The following is a 27,054-nucleotide window of genomic DNA, read 5'->3' on the forward strand; positions in this document are numbered from 1 at the left end:
GAAATATTCATATTGACATAAATTTAAATTAAACAAAAAGAAAATTTCAGTTCCTTAGCTCAATAGCCAAATGTGACTTGGCTCTTGGCTACTGTATTGATCAGCACTGGTTATAGGACATTTCTTACTTTTCCATCAGAGGAAGTCCTGTTGGGCAGTGCTATTGCAGAAAATGACTGGGGGAATGAGGGACTTCTTTAAAACGAGAAGCTAGAGAAGGCTTCTCTGAGAGAGAAGTATTTAGGCATGACCTGAGGGACAAGAGAAAGCCATTCCTGCAAAGATTAGGCACAGGACATGAAGCAGAGGGAACAAGATGCATGCAGCCCTTCAGGTGGAAGCTGTTGTGGCGTTTTTAGGCTGCACCCCACAGGCCTACAAAGCCTGTGCTTGTCCAGCTTCAAGACTGAAGAAAGAGCCTGGAGTCAGTGATGGAGACATCAATGGTTTATTGGATAGGGGGTCTTACACGTCTGAAGCATGATCCTGGAGCAACACTCCACCGTGTGTGGTGCACGGCGGGCAGAACATGGTGGCAGTCTTTGCTCTGATTTATACTTCAGTAAGATGAAAAATTGTGAAAAACTCTGGAGGCAGTGATAAAAAGCAGAAAGGACATTGGCCTATCCTCCTGATTCTGTTATACTTGGAGTGTATGAGAATAGACTATACCCAATAGGGCAGCAAGAGATGCAATTTGTCGTAAGAGAATAGCCAAGTTACAACCAGGGTAGAAGATGGAGATAACTTTTTGGATAGAGATTGAGAATACGATGAAAATTGTCAATCACAAAGCAACAGCTGAAAAAGGCTAAATGGAAGAGAGAGCCCAGAGAGAGACATAGTAACAGAAAGAGAGATTAGTTGGGGAATTTGTTCTGTTGAAGGGTTAAAATAGTAAAAGGAGCATTTGGGAGAAAAAAAAAATGTGACAAGGAAGGCTTGACCTATGTGTATTTATCCATGTTTCTCCCTGTTTCTTATGCTCTCTGCCTTCCTTACTTAGAATCTTCATTATAATCTAAAGACATCCCAATTATTCCTACAGGACAGTCATTGGCATTATTTCTATTCATATTTCTCTCTTGATCTCTAACAGACAGTAAGCTCCTTTGAGAACAGGGACTGAGTATTATTAGCTTTTATTTTCCCAGCACCTACAGAGTGTCTGAGACTTAGTAAGTGTTTAACACTTGATTTAGGAATGAATTACCCCTTGACTACATCCATTTGTGTATAGAATTGGATCCATATTTCCAAGAATTGCAAGTAAAAGTAGAGAGCATTGTTTTAATATCTTTCTCTATAAAGTGGAAAGGTTTGTCCAGAACGTCCTCTATGATTCTCTGAAGATGGAGATTTTATGACTTCTAAATGACAAATCCTTTCATTTGTCCAAATGGTTCACCAGTGGCTTCGTTTTCACTTTCTCTGCAAAGATATCTAAGCTAGCTGTGAGAATTTTTGACAATGACCTCTATTTTGGGAGCCTTCCATGTCAAGTATCTTATCACTTACTTCTCTTTTAAACCTTCTGAAGTACAGAGTTAACCTTTATATCAACTACTTCAAAGAAGAAAAAAATGACTATGAGCCATCCAGCTCTAAGTATCAGTAGATGCTGTGTTTTTAAAACCCAATCCTTTATTTAATACTAGATTTTAAGTTACTTAAGTCAATCCTGGAATGACTTAGCCCTGTTGTCTTTTATAAGCAATAAGGCACTACAGAATCCTAAAATAAATAGTATCTATGATAAATTATCTGTCTAGGAAATGGATTCAAGAAAATTCCAACATAAATATTCACAAAACTCTTTGGAAATCAGTTAAATAGTTCTTATATGGTTTTATGGGTTTTTTTGATTCTTTATTTATGGTTTATGGTTCTTATATGCAACAATTACATATATATTATATTTATGTTCTTATATGCAACAATTTATGGTTGCATATTTATTTATGGTTCTTATATGCAACAATTACATATATATTATAAGATTATATACAAGGATTACTTTAAGCACATTTTCCAGAAGATAACATTTGGAGAGTTGGTATAAACAAACATCTTTCTGTTTAACAAAATTTTCTTTCTTTTGGCTTAATTTTTCTTTGCTCATTCTTTGAATCATGTTTCTCTTGATTCTTGAAAGTTGGAACGCCAATCACCATGAAGAATATTTAATTACATTTGAAACACTTGCTTCACACATTTGATATGAAGTTTAGATTCTATAAACACTACTTGCAAAGTGATTAGTACAGGTGGATGTGCAAGTACTCTGTCAGCAAATTGGAATTATTAATTAATGGACATTAGAATAAAAAGATTTTTAAGAATGTGGAATAATGAGACAAAGGAAATAAAATTCAACTCATGTTCATACCTTCTAATTAATTGACTATTGTTCAGACAGAATCAATACCTTCAACACAAGGGTCGATAAGAGTAAGACCTGTTTTTAAAACATCACCCAGGGCAGTATTCAGCAGGTTAAAAGAGTTGTTTTTAACACTTGAACCTCCTACCTTTATCCTTTAATTTGCTCTGAGGTACACTATTTGAAGTTACAACAATGATTGCACGGAATAGTAGCCAAATGGCATAGAACCGAACAAGGATTCTTAAGGTACTATCTGGAACCACTGGAGTATATAGATGGTTCTTGAGTCCAGGAAGTTGAGAGCCCCTGGAATGAAATATTTCCTATGTTAAAAGTCTCTTGTTTTCACATATTAATTTATCCACTCAGTGCTAAAGAAGAGGAAGTGCATAGATAACATGGTCACAAATAATTTTCTTTTGTATCTTAAGTCTCAGAATTCTGCCATACTCTGATTCATACATTTGCTCCATCCAATAGTCGTTTTACACGATTGCTCTTCACTTTTTGCACTTGTAATCTCTAGGTATGACTAAAGGAGTAAGGAAATGGGATATAAAGGCTTAAACAGCTGTGAGATAGCTTAAACAGCTATTTTTACTTGCCATTTCATTAATAAACTCTATTTACAAAACATGATTCTCTAGGCTCCAAAGAAGAAACTGATATATCAAATATAGGAAATATCAAAGTGATCAATTATACTGACACTTTTAAAATAACAAAACTAATTTAAAACTGCTTTGATCACAATGAAAATTAACATAGCATCATCAGTATATAAACATGAAAGCAAATAGAGTGAAACATTATTTTTGTACATGTAGGAACGAAATCTTCCTTGAGGAAGTTTGAAACATGATGTTTAAGGAGGGATAAGACATGACATGACACAACTCCAACCCCAACCCAAGGGCAAGTTTTCAATCACCAAGGGGCAGCTGAAAAGGCAAATATGTTGTGATAGAGATTATACAAAGTGTAAATGCTAGGAGCTGTAAATTCAGTTGCTTTCTTTCTGAATCTTATAGCAAATGGCCTTTGGTAAGCTATGCCAAAATTTCAGTTGTCATTTAAATGAGTTATCTTCACTAAATCTTTATTTAATTGGTGTATTAATATTCTAGGGTTGCTATAATAAATTACCACAAACTTGGTGACTTAAAACAACAGAAACTCATTTTTTCACAGTGTTGGAGGCCAGAAGTCTGAAAACAAGTTATTGTCAGGTCCACACTGCCTCCAAAGGGTTTAAGGACGAATGTGTTCCTTGCCTCTTTCAGCTCCTGGTGGCTGCTCCCGGCATTCTTTGGCTTGTAGTCACATTACTCCATCTCTGCCTTAATGGTCATATTCCATCTCCTTTTCTGTCTCTCTCTTATAAGAATACATATGATTGAATATAGGACTCATATGGGTAACCCAGGCTCTTCCTCTCAAGAGCTTAAATTAATAATATATTTGGCCATATAAGGTAATATTCCCAGTTCCAGAGATTAAGATTTTGACTTGTATTTTTTTGGTTTGAGGAACATCATTTAGCCCACTACAATAGGCATAACAAATTCTGTCTTTAATATAACCCAATTTAAAGGTAATGTCTTTTATGAGAAGAGGAATAGTGAGATCAAGAGTAAATAACTTGTTATGTACTATACTTCTTCAAGTGAATACTTAAAATGGTGATAGGTTTAATATTTCCAGTTGTATCAGTCTCTGGTTTGGTTGCTCTATCTTCTGGTCCTGTATTCAGAATTTTAAAAACCAAAATAGCTTGTGACCTATTTTTCAGGAAAGTCAAGACTTATCCTAGAAATTGCTTTATCCTTGAACTTATAAAATTCACTTCTGTCAAAAAAAAATGGAAGGACAAATAGGCAGCTCATATGAAAATTATGACTTCGTGTCATGTCTCTGTTTTCTTTTGGAGAGGATTCACAAGCCACCATTTTTCCCTAGAGAGAAATGTTGCCATTTTCACAGCAAAGTATTTTTTTGTTTTTTGTTTTTGTACAGCAAAATGACAGTTTTCTTCAACAGTAAAACTGAATTAACTTCTGAAGGAAAAAATGCAATAAAAATGTCAAACTCATAAAATATATCATGTTTTGAACATCTGCACATGTTTTTGACTGACCTGACCAAGAAAGAAAATGTCCTCAAGGTACTAGTGAATCAGGGACTTGGTGGTTGAAGGACAGATGGGGGAGAGAATGGGAGAACTGTGGAGAAGAAGGTGAAGGGGATGTATTAAGTATAAGAGGGGAAATTGTATCTAGTTTATAGATATAGAGCTCAAATATGGAGCTATTTCTGGATGATAGTAACGAGTACACTTCTTATTTGTGCAATATCATATTAAACAGTCTAAAAGATCTATGCCAGTCTGGAGTCAAGGTAATATAGATCTAAATTGGAAAGGCTGATGTGTCTCAGAGGAAATTTCCCTTTTCCTTTCTTTCTTCCTTCCTTCCTCGTATGCTTCTCTGCTGGTATATTCTTGTGAACATAAATAATATTTTTCAAAACAAGTGTTTTCAGTTAATTTGGACTTTAAACTTAACCACCCTGTGCTATCTTGCTCATTTATTTATTAATTGAATGCTGACCAAATGTTCTCTCAGGGATATGACTTGGCTTAGTGAAAACAATATTTAGTTACAGCCATTAAATATATGCAGGTGTACAATACAATCCACAAGAACCAGGCATTATGGCTCTTTATATTCTGCTAAAGGAGATTTCAAACCACAAATGAGGTCCTCCCTTAATTTTATGAGAAGAGGAGCCTATCCATCATCTTTCATCCTGATCAATGGAGCAAAACTAGAGAAATTGATACCCAGTTCCACCATGCATGACACAGGAGGAGACTAAGATACTCTTAATTGCAATAACAGTTTCGTAACTGTGTACAATTCTTCATCATCTATAAAACTGCTTAATATTCTTTGTTTAGTTTTGTCATCATAATAGGCATTGAAGTGCAATGAAGGAGAGAGTCATCCTTTCAGTATTTTATAAATAAAGACATGGGTCCGAATGTTCACAAGATATCACCTTCTGGTACAAGATACTGGGTTCACTGCAGACTAGGTAGATATCTGTGTGAACGGTTGAGGTTTAAGGCTGAGTTTTGGCTCAGTTACATTATTTACTGTTTGACTCTATTTCTAGGCCTCAATTTTTATTTCTTTGTATATTAAAAAGGAAGTAATCGATGGTTCTCAGATTATTTCCAGCTCAGACAAGCTCAAATTCTAGCAAACCATTTCAGCAAGAGTGCTGCCTGCACTCTGTACATGGGAAAACCTTACCTTGTCCCTTTAACATTCTCATACTCTGGCTAATGAGAGCTAACTTTGCTTTTGATGCCATGCCTTGCCTCAGTGTGACCTTAGGCCAATAGGATTGCTTGGAAGAAGAGGACAGTTCCAGGATTCTGAGTTGTCTTTGTTACTTAATTCAGTTGTCCATAAGGCAGCCCCCTACCTTCTTATGTTCCCCTTTCTTGCTAGCCACCTTCCACTAAAAGCAACATCCCTTTCTAGGCCTCACTGTGGTAATGTTCTATTATAGGCAGCCAACTCATCAGATAAAAACATTTAGGTATCAACCACAACTAATGTACAGGATATGATTAAAATAGAACTGACATGAAATTGGAATTATTCAAGGTTAATCATATAACTATAGCTTGCAGCAAACTGAAGTTCATATGTTCTTCACACATCCTTGAGAATATTCAGGTGTTTCCTAGTTAATGAAGAGAGGAGAAAGGAGGAATTTGCATATAGTATTAACTTCTGCCCAGACCTCTTTTAAGGCACCTGTTTTGGTCTTTATTCATGTCTATGTATCCTGACAAAGTATCCAAGACAAATATCGCATATCATCATTTACCAGGATACCTTTGGGGTTGTGTGAAAGAGAACACATTTATTCAAAGAGAGTGTGTTACAGAGCAGATATGATCTCAGAATGGATGTAGAGTCAAAGTTAAAGAGAAGGTGAAAATTATTAAGTTAAATAAATTCACTGGGTACTAATATTCTTTAAAAGTTTATTTTTAAAATTATTTCACAAAAAGTAAAGTTGGAGGTTATTAAGTAAGTCTTTTATTTAAACAATGTGTTATCTAGGTCTGTCCATGCATCAATTTATACATTCAAAGCTTTTCTTCCTGTTTATCTTTCATATTCCCCAACATGATGCAGAGGAGTCACATACAACATAGAAAAACAACTTAAAGACTTTTGAGTAAGTCATAAAGCATTTTCAAATGCTGTCAAATATATATGCAGATTGAAAGTCACAAATGATAAACAGTAGAGAAAACTTTGCGAAAGAAAATTAAGCTCTAACTTTGTATGTGGCTTTTTGTAACGACACAGGTACAGATTTTATTTTCATCATATATATGCCTTATGAATTATTTATTATTCTAATAAAATAACATAATTTTACAATTAAAAAATCAGAGACAATTTCATAGGATTAAGATGTTGCTCTTTAGATTGCATTTGGTTTTCATGAGCATTCTGATTTTGATTTGAATATTAGCTAGCCAACTGGGGTCTGACAAATACTAGAATATATTTAGTACAGCATTTAATGTGGAGTTTCCTCAAATTTCATCTTCTGTGTAGGTATATGTATGAATCCGAACTTTTAACTCAAAGGCTAGTAAGTATGGTGAAGTAAAAAAAAAAATTTTTAAGTGCTGTTGATTGACACTTTTGGGGGACACACATACAACACACACACAGTTTTTTTTTAATCTAAGTAAAAGAACAGCCAGGAGTCTCCATGACATTCTGTTGATTCAGATAATGTAAGATTCAGATAGCCTCCTGAAGAGTATCCCATTGTGTGCCTAGAATTATATGGCTCACTGCTGGTGATCCAAGTAAGTATAAAATTGTGCCTCCTTTTTCTAATAATACTTTCTTTCACTCAATATGTTTGCATTATTTGGAAAATATAGTTCTTTTCAATCAATTTCTCTCTTTTTCTGTAATATGTAATTCCTTTTTGTTGTCTGTTTCTTTAGATGTGGGATACAGATACAGGATGACAATTTATAACTTGAGCTATTTTTATTAGTGATCCAGTGGCACTTGTTCAAATGAGATAACTAGCATAGATGAATAATGTGTATGTATTTGAATACAGGAAGTCATAAAAGCATGAATGTATTTTGTATATTTTCAGTACTATGAAACGTTTTAATGTCAATGAAGGAATAATAGATCCATCAAGAATTTTCTCCTTGATATCGGCCTGAGAGTCCTGACCCCACACCATTGATCTTGCCTATTCAGAGGCAATTAGGAAGTTAAGAATAGACTGAATTATTTAAATATTCAAATCCATTCAGTAAAACAATTATTAGGACACCGAGAATTAAGGGCATTTCATTCAATTATTATTTACTATGTGTCTACAGGATACTTAGCATAAAAGCAGGTGCTATCTGCACTGTAAACGTCCTTCTTAACACACAAAAAAATAAGTTATATGTGCTTTAGATACATATGAGCCTGGATTTACATTTTCTGTTACAAGGCATTTCTTATGAAATCTTATAAGATCTCAAGGGATGTTTATAACAGCATTGTTGGTAAATTCACCAACAAAACAGAGCCAGATCAATCTTTAGAATTCAGAATTAATTCATCTGCTCTAGAATCATTTGCCTTGATTTGTCTGATTCTACAGTTATACAAGTATCTCCTCCATTTCTCAATAACCACTGAAAGGCTATTGAACCCATGGAAATATTCATTTGTGAGACTGTTAACTGTAGAGCAGGTGTTGGATAACTACAACTTCACAAGATAATCTACTACTCTACTATCTGTTTTTATAAATAAAATTTTATTGGAAAACAATGACACCCATTTATTTTCATTTTGTCTCTGTGCTTTCATGCTACAATGGTAGTGGTGAGTAGATACAACAGAGAATGTATAACCCTCAGAGCCAGAAGTATTTTGGTCTGGCCTTTTATGGGGAAAGTTTGCTGGCCCCCGTTATAAAGTGTTATCTCTTTCATTTTGAGGAGGCAAATTTTAATCAATCAACACTTAAGTGCATGCACGCACGCACACACACACACACACACACACACACTTTAACGTCTCAACCAAGCTTGCTGAATTTGGAGAATCCACAATATTTCTGGAAAGCCAAAAAGATTGGTGCAGCATGGAAATCTCAAGGACAGGTTTGTTTTAGAAAATGAAAATTCTGCCCATCCTAATTCTACTCAAAAAGGGATTGTCTTTAAGATCCTCTAATTCAAATATACTGTGTAAATATGGAACCTTATTTATTTTCTTTGTTTTCACCTTACTTTTTATTAATCTATTAAATCTGTTTGCATTAACCATTTTTCATTTCTATGTATATTTTTTCCCACTAAATGAATGTCTTCATTGCTGATTTTTTTTTCTTTTTTTTCTTTTTTTTTTTTTTGCGGTACGCGGGCCTCTCACTGTTGTGGCCTCTCCCGTTGTGGAGCATAGGCTCTGGATGCGCAGGCTCAGTGGCCATGGCTCACGGGCTTAGCCGCTTCACGGCATGTGGTATCCTCCTGGACCGGGGCACGAACCCGTGTCCCCTGCATCGGCAGGCGGACTCTCAACCACTGTGCCACCAGGGAAGCCCCATTGCTGATTTTTTTTAACACCTTAGGGCAAACAGAACCCAGAAGTAGTACAAAATGTGTTGTGTGGCAGATGACGGCTATGCCCGATCCCTCTTAAACATCTGCTACGATGAGAATGACCATTAATCTTTTATATCGCCCCTCTTCTACTCATTCTCTATCCTTTAGGGCAGTGATAATCTTTGGGGACTCACATTTCTGAGTTTTCACAGAGCAGCAAATTACTTTGTACATATCTTATAGGCAGGCAGTCAATCAGTATTGATTGAGTATATACTGGGTACAGAATGAAATTCTAGAAGCTCAGGAGTACTTACAAAATCCTGAGTTTATTGTTCCTGCCCTGGAGGAGATTACTACCTAAATGATGCTTTCAGGAAAAAAAAAAAAGTTTATTTAAAAAAAAAAATTAAAAGTTGACAACTTTGTGTTTGGAAAAGTTGTATAATTGGTTTATAGGCACTCAGGCTCTATTACATCAGGAATCAAAACATCTAAATTGACAGGGTCAATTTAGAAAAAGAGAACTTATCAAGAAAGACATTTAGAAGAAGACCATTCATTTCCTGTTGTTAGTAACCTGGAATTCCATACATTAATAATGACAGCAATAGTAGTTTTAAGCTCTTTTTCAAGATCACTGTTAAACTTTTAGAGAGCATGATAAAAAAAATGGCACATTCATGCTGCATCTATGATTTAGAAGAGTTTGAATTGTTACTAATATTAGTATGCTATATGAAGTGTAATTGAAGCAGAGATGGCAGAGACGTTTGAAAGACTCTCTTAAAATAATCTACAGCTCCTTCTAGGCTTTTCTAAATTGAAAACAACATGGTTACACTACGTATTTGCCACTGAGTATGAAGGTCTTGTCTCAGAAAATGATATAGCAGTTTGATGCTCTTAAATCAAGAGGGAACTACTTTAAAAAATTGACGTCATTGTGAGGGAACTTAAAAATACAGAGTATTTCATCTGTAATTGTTGTGACTCACACATTATCTTGGCATTCTAACATTTTAACATGACTAATTTAACGTGTATTTGTTAGGTCCTTTGGGGGAGACCTCTGCTCAGCTCTTTCCTGTGTGTTCCACTCCAAACACACATTCTCACTGTTGGGGTCCCTTCACTTTTCCAGGAAGTTATTTGCGGCAGAACTTTTTGCTTGTATGACCCTCACTATCCACATATGGTTTATGGAAAACAATGACCATTGAAATATACCAACATGGGGCTTCCCTGGTGGCGCAGTGGTTGAGGGTCTGCCTGCCGATGCAGGGGACGCGGGTTTGTGCCCCGGTCCGGGGGGATCCCATGTGCCGCGGAGCGGCTGGGCCTGTGAGCCATGGCCGCTGAGTCTGCGCGTCCAGAGCCTGTGCTCCGCGGCGGGGGAGGCCACAGCAGTGAGAGGCCCGCGAACCGCAAAAAAAAAAAAAAAAAAAAAAAAACCATGAACGGGAGTTTTAGTTTCTTCCAAACATAGCTCATTATTGTCTCTCTTGACTTACTCTTGACTACTTTACAGGCATGAATCCAGCACCAGGGCAGAGAGCTCTCCACCGTGAAGTATACATACGTGGCTTGTCATATGGTTCATTCGAGACCTCTTCACGGCTTGAGACGAAGACACTTCCCACTCCTTCGTAGCAGGGAAATGAAGGATCTCAGAGAATACTGCCTATAAATTTAAAAAATAAATAAAACAAACAAACAAATAAATAAAAAGCATTTATTATAGTGTGGTGCCTTAAAATTTTAATTGCTTTAGCATTTGGTTTCATATGTATATTCTGACTGTTTAGTATAACCAGAGAATGTAATTATTCTAATTATATGGACGTGCTGGCTTTGTGAGCATGTGACCTAAGCAACCAAATGAGGTCCCCTGCTTAGATAGTTTCCATGCTTAGCTCAATGATTTGCTCTTTCCTTCTTGAAATTCTTGGCAACTTTATCTTGAACTTGTGTCTATAAGTGAAGCCCAAAGGCACAAGACGTGTAAAATATGCATGTCCCCTGTTCCTAGTCTTCCTATTACTTACAGCATTCATGATGACCCAAACCCTCAGAACACTGGTGAACCAATGGCGCCTGGGGATCCAGAGGAGCTCAAAGCTGGTATAAGGTAAGGCTGTCACACATATGACTAAGAAAGTGGGGACACTGGCAGCCTTAAGAGGCTGCACTTTCCATTTGAACTAGAAATTGCTTTGAACGCAGAAGGAAGGCAACGATGGTCAAAGAGACATAAATGACCAAGAAACCCTATCATATCCTTCCTTGCTCATGTTAATTTGTCTATTAGCCAACTGCTTGCACTGAAAATTATGAAGAAAGAAAGAGAATAATAGGACAACCTATAGCTCCTTTTCCTTTCAGCCCTTCCTTACTCAGTGCAGGTAAAGAGTGTTAGTAGGTTGCCCACATATCTGGAAGTGAAATATAAAGCTGGGTTGATTTCATGCAGCATGTCCACTATTCTGGTAATAAAAAAATAAATATGTGTATGCACAAAATATGAAATAGGAGTTATGATATTTGGGTTATTCTAATGCAAGTCAAATGCTCTTATATTTGCATTTAAAACTAACGTTGCATGATATAACAATGAGTAGTACAATGCACGGTAATAATTTAAAATTTTTACTTTATTTAGAATGACATTAAATGACAAAACAAACACCATGGCAAATTGACAAAAAGAATGTGAAAGAAAAGAAAAAGCTTTATATTTCTGAACTGCTAGCAGCACTTTTTTCTAGCTTTTGAACAAAAGCTCCACATTTCAGTTAGCAATGAGCCTCACAAATTATGTAGCTAGCACTGGTAAACAGCTATTCAAAAAATTAAGATAAACAAAATCAAAGTAAGAGAAAAACTCATATGGATTCCCAAAGATGATCACTGTTCACTTCCTCGTATAATATATTTTCTCTTGGGATTTTTTTTCTTACACATGTAGTTTCTCTTCTTACGTCTATTTGTCACACTCCTACTTTTAATAGAAATATATATTGCGGAAATAATATTATTCTCTCCACCTAAAGTGTCCTCCTCCCAATATCTGAATAGTTTGCTCCCTTGCCTCTTTCAGGTGTTCATCCAAGTATCACCTTCAGAAAGGCCTTGCCTGACCACCCTATTTCTCCAGCCCCTGCCACCACCAACAGCCATGGCATTTATCCACCCTTAATAACCATCTGACATACTGCCTAAATTTGCTAAATTTTAGTTTATTGTTTGTCACTCTGTTTTAGTCTGTCCAAGCTGCTATAACAGAATACCATAAACTAGGAGTCTTGTAAACAACAGAAATTTATTTCTCACAGTTCTGGAGGTTGAGAAGTTCAAAAGCAAGGAGCTAGCAGATTTGGTGGGTGGTGAGGACTAGCTTCCTGGTTCATGGATGGCCACTTTTTCTCCATGTCCTCACGTGATGGAAAAAGGTAAGGGAGCTCTCTGGGGTCGCTTTTATAAGGGCACTGATCCCATTCATTAGGGATCTACCCTAATGACCTAATCACCTCCCAAAGGTCCCACCTTCAAACACCTTCACATTGGGGACTAGGTTTCAACAAATGAATTTAGGGGTGAAACAAACATTCAGACTATTTTCACAAGAAAATTCACTAAAATACCATTTTTCCCTGACCTCCTTGCCAATATTTGGTATTATACATTTTAAATTGCCAAATTATGGGAAAAACATTTTCTTAATTTTATTTTAATTTGCATTAATTCAATTACCAGTAAGATGAACATTCTTATATGTATACAATTTATATTTTCTCTTTTTGTAATTGCCTTTTCATATCCTTTGCCTATTTTTAAGCATTAAGGTATTTATATTTTTCTTATGACTTTCTAGGAGCTCTTTAAGCTCTTAAAGACAACTTTTGTCAGTTTTAAATGATATAAATATACAAACACAAAAAATACAAACTTTTGGTTTTAAATGTTTAAGTTATATATAAGAAACTTAAAAAAATTCTATTAAAATATTTTGAATTGATTAAAATTTTCTATGTTTGCTTTATAGTTTTAAACTGTTATCTAGGCCCTGATATATTATAAATCACAATTTTTTTCTCATCCTTTTCACTTTGAGATTTTTAATTCACTTAGATTTCCATCTGCTATTTGGTCAGAAGCAGGCCTCCATTTTTATTTTTTTCTCTATTATTAGCTAAGTACCCTCATTTTTGTTAATGATAATGCTTGTTATGAAACAAGCATTGTATCAGAGCCCTAGATAGGTTATTTCACTTAATCTTTATACCAACCCTCTGATTATTAGCATTTTACAGATGAATATAATGAAGTGCATAGAGATTAGGTGTCAAAGTATGTTCCCAGACTGCAGCATCACTATTACCTAGGAAATGCAAATTTTTGAGCCAAAGACCAGAGCGACTGAATCAAAAACATTGGGGATGGGAAGCAGCAATCTGTGTTTTAACTAGCCCTCTAGATGACTCTGATGCACACTCACTCAACGTTTGAGAACCACTGGGCTAAGTTATTGACCAAAGGATGTAGTTAATAATAAGTGGAGCTGGGATGATTGAATTCTTGCAGTCTAATAGCAAGCACTCTTAACCACTATACTACCTATCCTCTACCAGAGCATGTGCATTTTCATATTACCCACTCCACATTTAAGTATCACCCCATACTTAGTGTAGCATCCTATGTACTTCCACACTGTCGTTGGGGTGGATTTGAAACAACAACACCGCACTGTTCTCTTAGGCTTAAATTCTGTCATTTCAAGTCATAGACAACTCTTACTTATTAACAGAATCTCCTTTCACCTGGAGTGAATCATTTATCCTTCTTCAGTGCACCCTTCTTACCTGAATCCTGTTTCTACAGTGATAACAGGCATTTTTAGATTTTGGTATAATTTATTAATATCTTTATTTAAATGAAAATTTGTTAGCAGCAGCATGAAGGAGAATGTGGGACCTGGGAGTGTAATATTAAACACCTGCTTTGGAAGTTCCTAGAATCTTTCTCTTTCTAAACATGGTGCAAGATTCTCCACATTATATTCAAGAACATTGTTTTATTCCCATTAGTTGCCTCTAAAATCTATCTGATCCTAAAAAGTTCACGTTCTCACAATATTTAGACATGTCAAGTCTGTAAGCTAGAAAGTGATTAACCTTCTGAGTTGCAGCTTTCCACAGAACCAAATGAATAATTCAATAAAAGCTAAAATAGCCAGCGTAAGAGTAACTCAGATTGGTTTGTCCTTTGTAATAAATATGATGTTTCAGACACTTGATTTCTATTGGGTACTTAGTATATACCCGATATTTAAGATAACTGAATTTACTTAATTTAAAGCATTTATTTAAATGCTGGAGAGGGTGTGGAGAAAAGGGGACACTCTTGCACTGCTGGTGGGAATGTGAATTGGTTCAGCCACTATGGAGAACAGTACGGAGGTTCCTTAAAAAACTACAAATAGAATTACCATATGACCCAGCAATCCCACTACTGGGCATATACCCTGAGAAAACCAAAATTCAAAAAGAGTCATGTGGGCTTCCCTGGTGGCACAGTGGTTGAGAGTCCGCCTGCCGATGCAGGAGACGTGGGTTCGTGCCCTGGTCCGGGAAGATCCCACATGCCGCGGAGTGGCTGGGCCCGTGAGCCATGGCCACTGAGCTTGCGCGTCCGGAGCCTGTGCTCCACAATGGGAGAGGCCACAACAGTGAGAGGCCCGCGTACGGCAAAAAAAAAAAAAAGAGTCATGTACCAAAATGTTCATTGCAGCTCTATTTACAATAGCCCGGAGATGGAAAGAACCTAAGCGCCCATCATTGGACGAATGGATAAAGAAGATGTGGCACATATACACAATGGAATATTACTCAGCCTTAAAAAGAAATGAAATTTAGTTATTTGTAATGAGATGGATAGACCTAGAGTCTGTCATACAGAGTGAAGTAAGTCAGAAAGAAAAAGACAAATACCGTATGCTAACACATATATATGGAATTTAAGGAAAAAAAATGTCATGAAGAACCTAGGGATAAGACAGGAATAGAGGCGCCGACCTAATGGAGAACGGACTCGAGGATATGGGGAGGGGGAAGGGTGAGTTTTGACAGGACGAGAGAGAGTCATGGACATATACACACTAACAAACGTAGTAAGGTAGATAGCTAGGGGGAAGCAGCCACAAGGCACAGGGATATTAGCTCGGGGCTTTGGGACAGCCTGGAGGGGTGGGATGGGGAGAGTGGGAGGGAGGGAGACACAAGAGGGAAGACACATGGGAGCATATGTATATGTATAGCTGATTCACTTTGTTATAAAGCAGAAACTAACACACCATTGTAAAGCAATTATACCCCAATAAAGATGTTAAAAAAAATAATAATAAAAAAAATAATAAAAAAAATAAAGCATTTATTTATTCATATTTTAAATATTTGGCTATCACTGCTTCAATATAGCTGATGCATATAAAATACACATGTATATTTAAATTTTACATTAAATATTTGATAATATGAAATTCAGCAATATTGTATGATAGTTATGAAATAGAAACTATATAAATTTTGGAAAATTTCATTCTTAACTTTTTTGCATACACCTGTTAATTTTAATAGTATAATTATATTCCAGTTATCATATTAAAATAAAATTATATGTCATTATGTAGTTCTAAATAATTATTTTAATGCTTATAAAACATTTCTTTAAATTGGTATACTATAATTGACAACTGTCAGCTATATATTTTTGGATATCTGAGTTATTTAAATTATTCAAACTGACGTGCTATTGTGTAAATCATCTTTTATTGTTAAGTATTTCCATGTAATGTTTCTAAAGCTTTATATTTAAGAACTTTTTAATGTATTATAGTAGGTGTATCCTCAAATTGAAAAATTATAGTAAAACAAGCTTCAACAAATTCAGACTGACATCGACCTGATTTGAAATCAATCCACCACTTCATTTGGTTAAGTACCTCACAAATTTCTGAACATTAAATGTACATGTGTAGACTATTTTTAATAGAAAAGTAATCATCTGATTATATAATAATAAAGAAAGGAAATTGAAGCTCTTTCTACAGCTGTTATAACATTACAATTTTAACACTGAATTTTAAACTTTAAATGCTTTGAAATGTAGTAACAAATCATTAACTTACCTGGGAAGAAGCTTTTTTGTTGTGTAATAGCTAATAATGGCAATCTCAACAGTTATTAATATACATATTTCCCTTATTTTTGTTTTTTTACTTAGCAGTGTGTAAGTAGCTATTAACAGCCCCTTCACTTTGATTCCAAAAAATATGTAGAAAAAAATATATGTATATATGCATACACATGCATGTATGTATATATAAATGTATAATGTACATACATAATGCATACTGTACATAATGTATGTATAAATGTATAATGTATATAATGTATATGTATGTATGTACAAAAAACAATTTATATAGTCCCTTGTGACTCAAACAAGTTTGCTATATTAGAGAAAAGACTGGTCAATCTACTAAAAGCCATTAAAAATATAGCACTTAGGGGCTTCCCTGGTGGCGCAGTGGTTGAGAGTCCGCCTGCCAATTCAGGGGACACGGGTTTGTGCCCCGGTCCGGGAAGATCCCACATGCCGTGGAGCAGCTGTGCCCGTGAGCCATGGCCGCTGAGCCTGCGCGTCTGGAGCCTGTTTCTCCACAACGGGAGAGGCCACAACAGTGAGAGGCCAAAAAAAAAAAAAAAAAAAAAAAAATATATATATATATATATATATATATATATATATATATATATATATATATATTATATATATATATGGCACTTAGGGTTATCTTTTCTACCAGATAGAAATAATTTGCCTTCTTAAGAGGCAAAAATCTACAAATTTTCATGCAACTTCTCAGACTTTAGGCACTACCAAATAGTAAATTGCAAATCAGACAAAAACATATTCTAGGGCAAGGATTAGCAAACCTATTTTTGTAAAAGCCCCAATAGTAAACATTTAAGCTTTGCAGGCTATATACAGTCTCCTTGCATATTCTTCTTTCCTTTGTTTTTCACGCTTTAAACATGTAAAAATTATTTTAAGTTTGAGGGTCATAATGGGCTGAATTGGTCCATGTACCACAGTTTGAGAGGCCCTCTTCTAGAGAATTAATAACCCTTGAGTAGTCTAATTAGGCAGTTCCCAGTGTGACATTGAAATGACACTTGGCCAACCTATTGCCTTATTTCCATATTTTGGATAGTTTTTTTTTAACAGTCCTTAATTTTTATTATAAATAATCTCCAAATATTCTCACATGTTGTCCAAAATAATTTACATAGACACAGCAAAAAAGTTAATTAGCCATACAATCCTCCATGTAGTGGACCCATATAACAAATCTAGACCCATACAATATAGAGCAATTATTAAGGCAGAGAGTTCATTTTCATTTGGAAATTTTATGAAGAATCTAGGATTGCACTTTTAGTGATGACTATTATTTTAGTAATTTCTTTCTAATCACTCCTATTGGCTCTTTATTTTGGATTCACAGAGACCAATCCCCCAAAATTCATCTCCATAGATTTCATTTGCAGAACCTATAATTTAGGATAAATCCCTCTCCCTTAAGTTTCCCCTAGGTCCTAGTTTTCAGCCTGTGAGGAAGTATCCTCTATTACCTGCAAGGCCTGGAACCCATAAACCATAGAACAGTTACCAGACCTGTTTCCTAGGAGGGCTTTGTAGGCATTGATTCCATACATGAAGAATAATATTTTTTCCTTAATATTGGGATTATCATATATGATCAAATGAAAAATCAAATAAAAGCTATGGCTGGTTATACAATCAATTTGTGCAATTACAGTCTTGTGAGTAGTATGACAGTTCTTATTAAGCCTATGAACATAACTATGCTGCCATTGAAAGTAAAGAGACAGTAAAAAGTACGGTTTCAGAATTCTGAGGGTCAGGGAAAAATATATTATTTAAATAACATTTTAATATTTCAGTTTGCAAAAGTGTGGTCTATTAGAAATAGATCAAGAAAAGAGAGGATTTCTTATCTACTCATCAAAACAGAACAGTGAACACGTGACAACAACACCATCATACTTTCAATTAAAAAGTAACCACAATTAGGTTTCTTACAGTGATTTATTTACTTCTTAATTAATTCCTGTTCCACTGGTTCTTGGGCCAGCATGCTGCTCTCATGAGTCATCTGTTTCTCAACTAAAAAGAAAAAGAAAATCCTGACTCAGTTCCCAGTACAGTCTGACAGTTTTCTAAGCAATGACAACTCAGAATACCAAATACATAAATCTTTTCCTTGATATAACAGTAGTGAAGAATACCTCTCACAGTTTTTTGGGTTTTGTTTATTGTTTTATTTTTATCATGAGGCCTTAAGACTGTCCTTCATTGTTGAAAACTCAACAAAATCTAGTTTGTAGCAGAGCCTTCAGGCTAGCATGAGGGGAAAGTAGAAGCAACCTGTTGATAATAGGCTGAATACCAGTCATTATCTCATTACAGTAACCAACAATATCAGAATGGACAAGATTGCTTTGAAATGAAATAAAAAACTCTTTTCTAAGGAATTGATCAATGTTTCCACTGAGGATAAGAACATATTATGGACAATGAAGGCATTGACACACCTCCAAAGAAAACAACACATGTTGTAAATCAGGGGTCCCCAACTACCAGTGCTGGTTCATGGCCTGTTAGGAACCCAGCCGCACAGCAGGAGGTGAGCAGCAGGTGAGGGAGTGAAGCTTCATCTGTATTTACAGCCGCTCCCCATTGCTCGCATTACCGCCTGAGCTCTGCCTCCTGTCAGCTCAGCAGCAGCATTAGATTCTCATAGGAGCACAAACCCTACTGTGAACTGCGCATGCAAGGGATCTAGGTTGTGTGCTCCTTATGAGAACCTAATGCCTGATGATCTGAGGCAGTGATGCTGGTTCTGGAGAGTGGCTGGAAATACAGATTATCATTAGCAGAGAGGGTTGACTGTACAGAGACCATAATAAACCAATTGCTTGCAGTCTCATATCAAAACCCTTTCTGTGAGCAGAGAGTGAAAACAAGCTCAGGACTCCCACTGATTCTGCATTATGGTGAGTTGTATAATTATTTCATTATATATTACAGTGTAATAATAATAGAAATAAAGTGCACAATAAGTGTAATTCACTTGAATCATCCTGAAACCATCCCTTCACCCCCAGTCCATGGAAAAATTGTCTTCCACGAAATCAGTCCCTGGTGCCAAAAAGGTTGGGGACTGCTGTTGTAAATGATAAAATCTTTAAAACATATTTATATTAATAACTTTTACTTGTTATAGAATCAACCTAAGAAAGACTTATCTTCACTTTTCATCTGACACCTCTTCCCTGTAGATCATCTTAGTGTTTAGGTAATTAATAAGTAAGAAGCAAACAAAATACAAGTAATCATTTCTAGCATCCTCCTTTTTTGAGGTGAAAGAAAAAGAATAATTATGATTTACGAACAGTGAAATAACAAAGATACCTTTGGATATAAAAGACATCTTAAAAATATATTTTTTTTTCTGAATTTAGCATATGATCTTGGGATGGCGAAGTCAAAAGAACTGTCAAAAAAGTTATGGTCATTTTATTAAGTTAGGAACACAGAGGCTTGAGAATAATAAACAGTTTTAGCTTAATCAACTATTAGCCAGAGGAACAATATACTATTTTTAAAGAACTATAAAAGAAGATTACATAAATTTAATGAATCATAGCTGTTTCTGAAGCAAGAGATACTCATTGCTCACTTTTAAAAACAATCAATTCTAAGAGCAAGTCGGTGTAAACCACAGAAAATTATCGTGGCAAAATACTGAGTCTCTCTTATGTAGGAAGATTATTCAAAAGGTAAAAATTGAGAAGACTAAATACTCTAAGACCAATTAATCATTTTATCCATGAGGAAACCAAAATTTTAGTTTTGCTTTAATATTACCTTTAGCAGTAGAGAATTCACAAAATAATGTTTAGGAGCAAAGCCTCAAGACTGAGTCAACTTTAATATTTTAATACATTTCATTGTTTCATTTCAGATTCAATAGGTACAGGGATGGTGTATTAGTTTCCATGAGCTGCCATAACAAATTACTACAACTAGATAGCTTAAAACAACAGAAAGTTATTTTCTCACAGTTCTGGAGGCTAGAAGTCTGTAGGCAGACCATGCTCCCTCTGAACCTCTAAGGGAGGATCCTTCCTTGCCTTTCCAACTACTGGTAACCCCAGGCATTCCTTGGCTTGTGGCAGCATAACTCCAATATCTGTCACCTTCTTCTTCCTCCTTTTGAATGTCCCTCTCTTCACATGGTATTCTTCCTCTCTGTATCTCTCTCTTCTTGTAAGGACAATAGTCATAGGGGATTAGGGCCCACCCTAATGATCTCAACTTAACCTGATTACATCTACAAAGACTATTTCTAAATAAGGTCACATTTACAGGTACTAGGGGACACAACTCAACCCATAATAAATTGTAACCCAAGACAACTAAAATTCACTTTACTTAAACAATGTACAAATTGCATTACTCACTTAAGTTTTGTCCTACACTATATTTTTCCTTATTCTGGAGCAAGCTGACATTTTATTTTAGGATAAAAATTTTCCTTTTTCCCTTGCAGTGGGGGAAAAAAGAGAGAGGGAGGAGAGGGAAACATTACATTACCTGCAGCTGTATTTCTTTGACACTGTTGTTCCTGGAATAGACTTGACCTCAGTATAAATTCTAACTCTTAAGCAAATGAATTAACTACTATTTCACAGAGAAAACTGAAAGGTAAGCCACTGAGAACAATGCATTAATATACAAATATTTTATTTTATTATTTTTTTAATTGAAGTATAATTGATTTACAATGTTGTGTTAATTTCTGCTGTACAGCAAAGTGACTCAGTTATACCTATATATACATACTTTTTAATATTCTTTTTCATTATGGTTTATCCCAGGACATTGAATATAGTTCCCTGTGCTGTACAGAAGGACCTTGTTGTCCATCTATTCTATACGTAATAGTTTGCATCTACTAACCCCAAACTCCCAGTCCATCCCTCCCCCACCCCACCTCTCCGGCAAAAAACAAGTCTGTTCTCTACATTGGTGAGTCTGTTTATGCTTTGTAGATAGGTTCATTTGTGTCATAATATACATATATTTTAGCATAAGCAAAACTCACAAATGTAAGTAGTACATGTGTAGAATTCCTACAGCTTGAACAATTTCTTGAACATTTTATTAAATGGCAAAACAAATATATTTATAAAGAGGACCAAAAGGTATAGTCATTCTATGACCTCTTAAATTAGAAAGTAAAATTAGATATATATTAACTGAGCAAGAATTCTCAAATTTTTCTTAATTAAATATATCTAGACATCCAAAGATTACCATTAATTCAATTTAATTTTGTCCCAAGATTTTAAATTAAGAATCTGAGAAATTATGTTTAAGCTGACATACTAGAGAACATAATCACTGTTGCCATTTTTAAAAAAGTTGTCTAGAAGTATAATTTAATGCATCTTAACAATATACATTTTTCTATAAACTTAAACATTAAAGTAGGACTACTGTTCATTTATATACTCTGTGTATAAATATAAGAAGTTTAGGAGTTTCATATTAACTAAAATTTTTGAGAAAGAAGCCCAAGATACATGCATGTTTTGTATCATAATTCATATAAATAAAATCAGAGAAAAGACAAATAGTCTTTTGAACCACAATTATAAAACCTGTCTGAATTTACCAAAGATTCACCTTGTTTATGTAAACTTGAATTCTTATACAAAATTGTTCTGAGCTAGCCAATTTTGAGGGAAGTTTGTTTTCTGTTTTTGTTTAAGACTAGCACATTCAAAGTGTAAGTAGCCATCTTCTTCCTACCCTTCCCTGGAAATCTTATGTAATTTTTATTGATGTTTGCCTTATTTTTTTCTATAAAAAGGAAACATAGAACTCTTTTAATTTTAGAGAAATTCTAAGTTAATTTGTTTATACTTATGAGGTACAAAAATATTTTAAACTCTTACACAAGGTGAAAAGGTTTTTTTCAATTAAACCTACCGAGACACACAGAGAACTTGCAGTTTCAAGTCTGCACCTTAACCAAAGTCATATCTAAACAGAGCATAAAAGCTCACTGTTCCAGATCTCAAAGGTGTTTCTCATTTCCAGTGGGCATGAAATGTTTTAACATTAAAATTCATTGTGGACAATGAACAAAACAAAGTGAAAGAAGACCAACTTTCATTTTTAACCCTAGAGAGATCCCTAGCATCCTAACTGAGATAACCAAATGGTCAGACCCCAAAATGTGATGCTCAACCACTGCTGTTCCCAATGAGGAATGATTTCTTAAGCCTTAGCTAACCAGCAAGAGAACCAACATTGCTAAGAACCAGAAGCAAATATAAAATCAGAGAGAGAGACAAATTCAGAAAACATAAAGTTCTATTGCAACTTGGGAATTAATCCAAAGCCCAAAGTGGGATAAAAGTGCACCAGAGATCTTTCATCTTTCAGATCATAAGGTGTATTTCTTTAGCAATTAAGTAATTGCCTCAAGCAAGAGAGGCTACTTGAACATTTTGTTAGAACCTTGAAAACTGGCAAGGTATAACTTTCATTGTCAAAATCATGTCTCATACAAATATACAGTGAACACATATCAAAGATGTATTTGATTTATTAATGAGGGAGCCAGTGGATGATAAGGTTGATTCAGAGCATTCTAGACACACAAATTTTATAGTTGGTTGGGAAAGACATGCTGAAATAAATTTGCTTAGTTAGGAACAAAACTGTTTAATGTCCTATATGCCAAGAAAACTGTAACTTTTGTGGTTATTATTATTATTTTTTTATCAGACAGAAATTCTTTCTTTCTCTACCAGACAACAATATACAAGTTAATAGTAACCTTACTGCATCCTGGACATAAATCAGTAGTAAATAGCAGTCAAAAGTGTATTTCCCTAGAGAATTAAATAACTTGGTGAGCCTGTCATACAATGCTCCAGTATGACATTAAAGACACATAGTCATTTTCTGCCTTATTTCCTTGTTTAGATTATTTTTCTTAACAGATCCTTGAGATTTACTGTAGAAAGAGATTTGGAAGCTTTTCTTTAATTGAAATGAGAAAAATAAATCAAATTTGGGCTTTTTCTGTAAGAACCAATAAGTCTTAGAGCCTTGGAGATTGATAAAGGGATTATATTACAGTGTAACTGCTTATTATTCATGATTTATAGAGTTTTATACTTTTGTTTGAGCACTTCACTTTTCTTTCACTGTTTTACATATTGCCTCAGAGTTTATTGTGAATTTAGGTGTTATTCCATGGCAATGAAAATGATATTTAAAATGACAGTAATATTAAGAAAGTCAATATATATCTTTAACTTAGTTTTTGAAAATAAATGTGACAACACTGAAAAAGGTATGTTATCAAATTCTAAATGGATTTTTGTAGTAATACATAAGTTTTATTTTTTGAGTCATTTGTGAATATATAACTTTTTAATAATTATTTCTATGAATTCAACACAAACAACAATAATAAAAACTTTTAGATTATGCTTTCTGTGAACAGAATAGATTCCAGAACCTATTCTGAACAGGGTTCAAATAAATACTCCTCACCTTCTTTTGTATTCATATCTAGAAGCAGGTTTATGAGGATAATTGATCTTAGAGAAGAGCTGAAGCCAAACAGACTGCATGCTCTTGATATGCCCAGTTCCTGAGTCTCTCTGAGGTATTTTCTGTTTCATCGGCAGGTGGTTTTCAGGCATATGTCCAAATTTTAAGTGCTCTGAATCATATATTACAGGAGGGAATAAATGTCGTATCTTTGGTGGGTATCTTATCATGTGTTGCTAATAATGCACATATACCTTTACATCTGGAGATTTAATCCATGCAAAATCATCAGATTTAATTTTTTAAACTAAAAATATTGGACCATAATTGAATCCAAGCCTTGAAATAAGCAATTTACTATTCTCATTTTTATTGATAACAAAATCAAAACTTGTAGTGTTTAAATAACTTGCTCAGTATCACCAAGCTTGTGAATGGATAAGGATTTCACCAGGATCTTACTTGTCCCTTACTATTTACAATGCTACTCTACTGCCCTAACCTACTAACACATGCACCACTGCAAAACCTCTTGGAGGTTCTATTTCTACTATTCCTCACTGCACTCCTCCCAATAATACTCTATATAATAGCAAAAGATTATTTTAAAAAAAATTCCAGCAGCATCTAATTATATCTGAAATATGATTCAGACTCTACTATGTCCTACAAGGCAATACCTCATTTGTTTTTTGCCTATCTAATGGTTCCATCTCTTTTCACTTCTTTCTTCCCTCCACCCTCAATACTCATCCCCCTTCCCCCCTACAGGCTTTTTCTTACTTTACACCTGCCTTTTGGTTTTTGAACTTGCTGTTGCTTTGGAAATTTTCACCCACACAGATCTTTACATTGCAGGTTCTTTCCCATTTCTCATCATCTGCTTAAATGGCTCTCTTGACCACACTATCTAACATAGTCCTCCACCCTCATCAATCTCCATCTAATTAGTTTACTTAGCTTCTTCAAAACGTGACATTACTCATTAATTCAACAATATCTGTCAAGTACCTATAGTGCCTAGGAGTCTTCTAGACATTGAGATATGGCAATAAATAAAATAGATAAAAAATCCTGGCTGCATAAAACATACATTCTGGTTGGAGGAGATAGGCAATAAACAAATAAATAGGTAAAATCAATGATATGTTAGTGGTGATAAGTGTTATATAGAAAAAAATAAAGCAAGGAAACAGAGGGTGTTGGACAATAGAAACAGTGTTGCAATTTTAAATAGATGTTCAGGAAAAGCCTCTTTGAGAAGGTGGGATTTGAGCCAAGACCTGAAGAAGCTGAGAAAGTGAGCTATCCTTATATGTGCAGGAAGAAGATTCCAGGTGCATGCTTTGACGTTGCTGAAATATACTTACTATTAGCAGTCTTTCCCCTACATTAGACTCTAGCTCCATAAAATCAGGGACCTATCTGGTGCTTTTTATCCTTAGAGCCTAGAATAGTGCCTGCCGCATTAGATACACTTTTAATATCTAACAATTTTCTTCTGTTTGCTTTCAGTGCAATTTTCAGTAATGAAATATTTTTTGATTATATTTTTAACACATAGCACATTGGGTTACTGTCATCAGGGAAATGATGCCTAAATTATTTTCCTGATCTGATGTCTTGCACATGCATTCTTATTATACTTCGGTACTCGTATTATCTTACACTTGAATGCTTTCAAATTCCTCTGCCACTTTTCTAACCACCTATCCAGGCTCATAAAATCTTCCTAGTTTATAACCATTAACTTTATATTTTGCTACCTGCCCAGAAGTTTAGTGTTATTTTCAAAATTATGAATCTTCCTAGGTATTTCCTTTCTGTACCATTTTATATAGCTATTAAATGTGACTGGTCACAACAAAGTGTCTCCATCTTGAGGCCCATATATTCCTACTCATATATTCCTACTTTTTATCTCTAGTTTCCATACTTCATCCATGTTGCTAATAATGCGCATATACCTTTACATCTGGAGATTTAATCCATGCAAAATCATCAGATTTAATTTTTTTAAACTAAAAATATTGGACCATAATTCAATCATCCAATCATCCATGGAAAAATTCATCCATGGAAAAATGGAAACTCTAGACCATTTTTTATTTTCTTAATTATATTTTTCTTATATTTTTATTTGTATAGAACTTTGGCAAAAACTGTTTGTGTAATTTAGTTGGCAGCCCCTAATTTGCCAGCTTATTTCAATTCTTACTATTGATGGTGCCTGTCATGTTATTCCCTCCGAGTCTCTTCTCTTCCATTTTAGCCATCATTTAGATTATTCTTATACCACTAAGCATCATGAACCCAACTAGATTGAAATTCCAATTAGATCAAAATAAAGATTTTTCAGTGCAAAAGTGTTCTTGCATTTGTATGGTAAACCTTTAATCCTCAATTTGGTTGTAGAGAAACCTGAACATCATGAAGAATACAAAGAATTCTAAATAATTTTGTTGGGTTTCTTCTTCCTCTCCTTTTTAATCTTTGTAAGGGAATTTCCTACATATCAATAATATTCTCTTTTTTTTCCTTCATAAAGGTATAAATACTCTAAATTAATAAGCTATTTGCATTTGCTGGATCTAAATAAGTCTTGGTTCAGACAACTCAATTCAGAGTCTTTACATAAACCTGGCAAGAAGACAAATTTCCCACTTTTGCATTGGGTGAGGAACTCTGTCTTGCCTGAAGAGATCTGGTGGAGATATAGCAAGTAGCTGGCAGAGCGTGTTCTGCTGGGTGTCTTTAAGTTACCTGTGGTGCAGGCAGTATGGACCCCTCTCCCATCCTCCTGTGCATATTTTACAGATGCTGCTAAACATGCTTTCACAATGAATGGCTTGACTAATTTGTCTTCCCTTCCTTCTACAGTAACTTTTGTATGAACTTTAGCAGGATCTATCTACTTCCTTATATGAATCATCAACCAGCATTTATTGAAAGATATCATATATAAATTATCCAGGCACAAGAAACTGACTTGGTAAATATTAATTATCACAATGAAGATATTATGAAACCATATACTGATATCTGACAAAATTTACATAGTTTTAAACAGTAAACATTTTTCCATATTTTATAATTTCTATTCCCTCTGATAGCTGGACAATCTAGGTATATTTATAATAAGAACAAATTTAATTAATGGTTCAAAGAAAACTTTAGGTTTTATTTAATTTTCAAGGTTTTAATTAAATTATTATTTATCATTGTGTAGTCCAGAAAAAATACTCTACATATCTTCTATTTTATGTTT

This window comes from Phocoena phocoena, chromosome 1 (assembly GCF_963924675.1).
Source record: "Phocoena phocoena chromosome 1, mPhoPho1.1, whole genome shotgun sequence".
Classification (NCBI taxonomy): Eukaryota; Metazoa; Chordata; class Mammalia; order Artiodactyla; family Phocoenidae; genus Phocoena; species Phocoena phocoena.